This window comes from Bos indicus x Bos taurus, chromosome 24 (assembly GCF_003369695.1).
Source record: "Bos indicus x Bos taurus breed Angus x Brahman F1 hybrid chromosome 24, Bos_hybrid_MaternalHap_v2.0, whole genome shotgun sequence".
In the NCBI taxonomy this organism is placed as follows: domain Eukaryota; kingdom Metazoa; phylum Chordata; class Mammalia; order Artiodactyla; family Bovidae; genus Bos; species Bos indicus x Bos taurus.
The window spans coordinates 47023182-47029181 of NC_040099.1; positions in this window are offsets into that span (position 1 = coordinate 47023182).

Here is a 6000-nt window from a genome sequence, read left to right on the forward strand (position 1 = left end):
GGAGCTTCAAGTTCAGCATCAGTCCTTCCAATGAATATTCAGGACTGATTCCCTTTAGGATTGACTAGTTTGGTCTCCTTGTTGTCCAAGGGACTCTCAAGAGTCTTCCCCAGCACCACAATTTGAAAGCATTAATTCTTTGACATTCAGCCTTCTTTATGGTCCAACTCTCACATTTGTAAATGACTACTGGAAAAACCGTAACTTTGACTATATTGACTTTTGTTGGCAAAGTGATGTCTCTGTGTTTTAGTATGCTGTCTAGGTTTGTCATAGCTTTTCTTCCAAGGAGCAAGCGTTTTCTAATTTCATGGCTGCAATCACTGTCTGCAGTGATTTTGGAGTCCAAGAAAATAAAATCTGTCACTGTTTCTACTTTTTCCACTTCTATTTGCCATAAAGTAATGGGACCAGATGCCATGATCTTAGTTTTTTTAATATTGAGTTTCAAGCCGGCTTTTTCACTCCTCTTTAACCCTTATCAAGAGGCTGTTTGGTTTCTCTTCACTTTCTGCTATTAAGAGTGGTATCATCTGCATATCTGAGGTTGATATTTCTTCTGGCAGTCTTGATTCCAGCTTGTGACTCATCCAGCCCAGGATTTTGCATGATGTATTCAATGGCACCCCACTGCAGTACTTTTGCCTAGAAAATCCCATGGACAGAGGAGCCTGGTAGGCTGCAGTCCATGGGGTTGCTAGAGTCAGACACAACTGAGCAACTTCACTTTCACTTTTCACTTTCATGCATTGGAGAAGGAAATGGCAACCCACTCCAGTGTTCTTGCCTGGAGAATCCCAGGGACGGGGAGGCCTGGTGGGCTGCCATCTATGGGGTCTCACAGAGTTGGACACAACTGAGGCGACTTAGCAGCAGCAGCAACTCTGCATAGAGGGCTTCCCAGGTGACTCAGTGAGTAAAAAATCTGCCTGCAATGCAGTAGATGCAGGGGACATGGGTTCAATTCCAGCATCAGGAAGATCTTCTGGAGGAGGGCATGGAAATCCACTCCAGTAGTTTTGCTTGGAGAATCTTGTGACAGAGGAGCTTGGCAGGCTACAGTCCGTAGGGTTGCAAAGACTCAGACAAGACTGAAGCATCTGAGCACGCACACTCTTCAAAGAAGTTAAATAAGCAGAGTGACAATATGCAGCCTTGACATACTCCTTTCCCAATTTTGAACTCATCTGTTGTTCCATGTCCGGTTCTAACTGTTGCTTCTTCTTCTTCTTTTTTTTTTTTTAAACTGGTGCTTCTTGATCTGCATACAGGTTTCTCAGGAGACAGTAAGGTGCTCTGGTATTCCCATCTCTTTAAGAATTTTCCACAGTTTGTTGTGATCCACATAGTCAAAGGCTTTGACATAGTCAATGAAGCAGAAGTAGATGCTTTTCTGGAATTCCCTTGCTTTTTCTATGATCCAACGGATGTTGGCAATTTGATCTCTGGTCCCTCTGCCTTTCCTAAATTCAATTTGTACATCTGGAAGTTCTTGGTTCACATACTATTGAAGCCTAGCTGAAAGATTTTGAAGATTACCTTGCTAGCATGTGAAATGAGCAAAATCATGTGGTAGCTTGAACATTCTTTGGCATTGCCCTTCTTTGGGATTGGAATGAAAACTGACCTTTTCCAGTCCTATGGCCACTGCTAAGTTTTCCAAATTTGCTTAAATACTGAATGCAGCACTTTAACAGTATTGTATTTTAGGATTTGAAATAGCTCAGCTGGAGTTGTGAAATTCCATCATCTCCACTACCTTTGTTTCCAGTAATACTTCCTAAGTCCCACTTGGCTTCACACTCCAGGATGTTTGGCTCTAGGTGAGTGACCACACCATCATGGTTATCTGGTTCATGAAGACCATTTTTTGTGTAGTTTTTCTGTGTATTCTTGGCACCTCTTCTTAATCTCTTCTGCTTCTGTTAGGTCCTTACTATTTCTGTTTTTTATTGTACCCATCTTTGCATGAAATGCTCTCATGATATGATTTTCTTGAAAAGATCTTTAGTGTTTTCCATTCTATCATTCTTCTCTGTTTCTTTGCATTGTTCATTTAAGAAGGCTTTCTTATATTTTAACCAACCTGGAGCCCGTGCCCAAGCCTTGGACCAAATGGAAACAATAAAGATTTTGTAGCCAAAAATTAAAGTTGTCTCAGTAAAAGAAAAATATATCTCCAAATTAAAAACTGGGTAAAACACATAAAGTATTCTATAAGCAGCTGGAAAAATAATGTCTGGTTATTGCTCATCTAAAATTAAAGCTTCCTGTTTGGTGCTCGGTTTATGTCTATATGACGTTTTCATGCATTCACATTAGATACCTTATTGGACTATACTGTTGAGGATGAAACTATTTTTCCAGGCTTAGACACAGATGTCTCCTTATCATTTGTTTCTTCAAGTTTTGCTTTGCTTTTTTTCTCTTCAGACTGTTAGATGGCAAGCTTTGGCATCTTGGATCATCTTTCTACAGACTTTCCTTGTAACTAATAATAGGGAGTTAATATTTTTATTCCTTTGACAAGAGTCAAAGAATGGTTGCCTTCAATAAAGATTCTTTAGGCAAGAGACAGCAATGGTTAAGATTATGTCTAGGGTAATATGTTTAGCCCCTAATTAGATGCGGGAAACAGCATAGATGCAGAATTCAAACTTATCTTTTAGAGTATCAAGATATCTTAACTTATCTTTTAAAGTTAAAGTGACCCAGGATGGACCCAGTCCTTGGACTCGTGAGAGACTGCATTCATGAACTCGAATTTTTACCCTTCCGTGCATCAGTGCCTTTGCCTTCCCATTCTGCTGGTCCTTGACTTTGAGTTCAGCTGTGTCTTGCTTTGGTGAATAGAATGAGATGGAGGTAATGCTGATCCAACTCTGCCCCTAGACCTCACAAGGCCTTATATATTTCTCCTTTCCTTCTTGCACTTCTGACACTGCCATGAAAAAATAATTCCTGAGTTAGTCCACTAGTTCTGCGAGAAGAGCCACTTGGAGCAGAACCGAATCATTCTAGTCAAGGCCAGCCTAGATCAGCAAACCCTCATCCAACTAGAGATCCATGAGAATAAATGATAATCATTTTTAAGTTACTAAATGCTGGGGTTGTTCATTCCACAGTATTTTTGAAGGAAGAGATCTCTATCTACTCCCTTGGTGATCTAATTTATTCTAATAGCTTGAAAACATTTATATACTCTGCAGATCCTCAAATTTGTATCTCCTACGAAGAACTCACCCATGAATTCTCAGTCATTATTTCCAGCTGACTGCCACTTAGATGTCTTATACATATCTCAAATTTACCCCAAAGTGAACTTCTGATTTCCCTCTGAAACCTATTTATCTTGCACCACATTTCAGTTAATGGCAACTCCATTCTTCTAGCTTTTTCTCTCATACTCTGTAGCAGTCCACTGGCACATTCTTTTGACTTGAACGTCAACATACAGTATATTCAAATCTGACTACTTAGACTTTCTCTACCACCAAAACTCTGATCCAACTCACCATCATTTCTTGGATGGAGTAGTGCCATAGCTCTTAACTGGTATCTGTGTTTTTACCTTTGCTTCTCTACAGTTTATTCTTCCCAGAGTTGCCCAAGTACTTCTTCTAAAACCAATCAAGAAAAGCAATTTCTCTGTTGAGAAAATGGGGTCATCTGTCCTGTGAAACTTTCCACATTCTGGATTTTGCTGATTGTCCTGGATGACTTAAATGCTATGAACAGTACCCGAATCACCAGTAAAAAATAAAAACACTTACTGATTGAAGAAAATAGTTAACATTTAAACTGACTAAAACCTTTTATTAACTCAATAAAAAATATTAGGTGTGTGATGAAGAAAATTTCATGAGTCAGATCTTAGAATAATTCAATAAATGTGTTAGCTACCCTTTTTCTATGCCTATTTTTAAATTTCAGCATATCTATTTCTGCATTCATTAAAAAAGAGCTCATTAAGATAAGGGTTAGATATGTTATTTATTAAATATTTAGAGTCACCATAAAGAATAAAAGTGGATTATTGGTTTGTAACATTTTTATCCTAATATATTTTAATAGACATATCTATTTTATTGTTTATGTCTGAGATATGAATCAATGATGATTGAGGTATGTTTGCTTTTAATCCTGCTATTTATAATGGCTACCTTGAATTTAAATGGGTTTATGGCAGCAGAATTCACCCAAATGGATTCTATTTGAGGTAAGCATTGGACTAAAATAGGAAAATCCCACAAGATGAGCCTCATTCATGTTTATGGATTCAAACAAGCTATTCCTGGTATGAGACTCAAATTAAACCATTTGCAAGGTGAAAGCTTGTACATTATGAAGGATTTCTGGAAATAGGGCTCTTGGAAATAGAAAGTTTCTTTAAAAAATGAAGACAAGTCACTGTATCTATTTTTAAAGGAAATTAATCCTGAATGGCTATGTACAGTTAAAAAACTTGAAGTAAATAACAGCAGAATAAAAAGACTAGAGAAACTAGTTACTCAAATGCATATCTTTCCTTCCCTTACTTATTCATTTGTTCATTCTTTTTCTCAAGGAGGATTTGTTGAATTTCTAAAAGGTGCTTTACATTGTACAAGGGGTTGGGTAAGATGCAGTTAGGCTAATCATAAATAGTCATCAGACATCTTGCTCTGATGAAAATTATCAACTAGTAATAAAAATGAGCCATAGAATGCATGGAATTAGAAAGCATTAAATGCTTACTGCCTAAAATAAAGAAAGTGAGAATAAAAGATAGATTTGAACAATGTTTTCCAAACTTAGCAGATCATAGAATCACCTGGGAGCTTTTAAATATATGTGCTTAAATACTAGCTCAAGATGGCATATCATGTACACGTATTTCTTCTGCCTATTTCCTAAACGCCATTAAATTATAAAGGAATGAAAGGGTGAGATACATTTTTAACACTAAAGATGTAGAAGAACATAAGAAATTCAAACAATCTCTGGAAGATGAAACAACAGAAGAAAGCATATCAATGAATGACATTCAGTAGATAAAGCTGTAGCCAAGAATTAACCATGAAAGGGTTGCATGGATGTAGAAGTCATTGTCTTGAAGAATTTCATGAGAGCTCCTGATTCAGAGGTATACCAGAGATCCAGAAGGAAAATTGGAGCTGAAAACATGTGAGTTGACTGATGATATGTTTATGAAATAGTTAACTTTCCCAGCCCTGACTCCCAAACTACGTGGACAATATAGTGAACAGTCTGCATTTGCCCCTGGGCAAGACTGAAAGTACTTTCCTCTTAGGAAATTAAACTGTCTGAGGAGAGCCAAGTCTTCTAATGTGCACACTGCTGCACTAAGACAGGGCCATTCTTATTTTGAAATTGGGGAGGCTGTTAGCTTGACAACTTATTTCCTACTAGCTGGGTCTAAGCTGCTGATTACATAAGTTTCAACATACATAGAGCTTTCAGTTAGATATTTCTCCCCACATCATTATACAAATAGTCATTCAAGTTCATTATTATTAAATATAAACAAGCAAGCAGGACACATGATGAAAATCAGCAACATGGAGAGGAAAGAGAAAGATGAAAACTGACTTCAGGAGAAAAGAGAGCTAATTCAGGGGGATAAAGGCCACTTAGTGATAATGAAAGTGATTTAAAATGCATTTAAAGAGAGTTCCCTGCCTCCCCCTCCTCGTACACAGAAATTTTTATACAAGAGGAACTATCAAAGAAAAAGAAAGAATTCTTAACGTTAAAACATAATAGTTCTCCAAAAGGGGAAGATAAAGTTGGAAGAACATTCAAGAATATAGAAAAAAACATAGAGACAGAAAATATGAGAGAAAGAAAGAAAACACAGGAAAAGTGAGTTTCATAAGGACAGAAATGCAGGACAGGAAGTTGCCGGGGACCAGCCCCGGCTGATCCAGGGTATTCGAAGGAGAGACGGCATAGGCGAGGATCAGGATACAATAGCTTCAATTAGATATTAATTAAAGA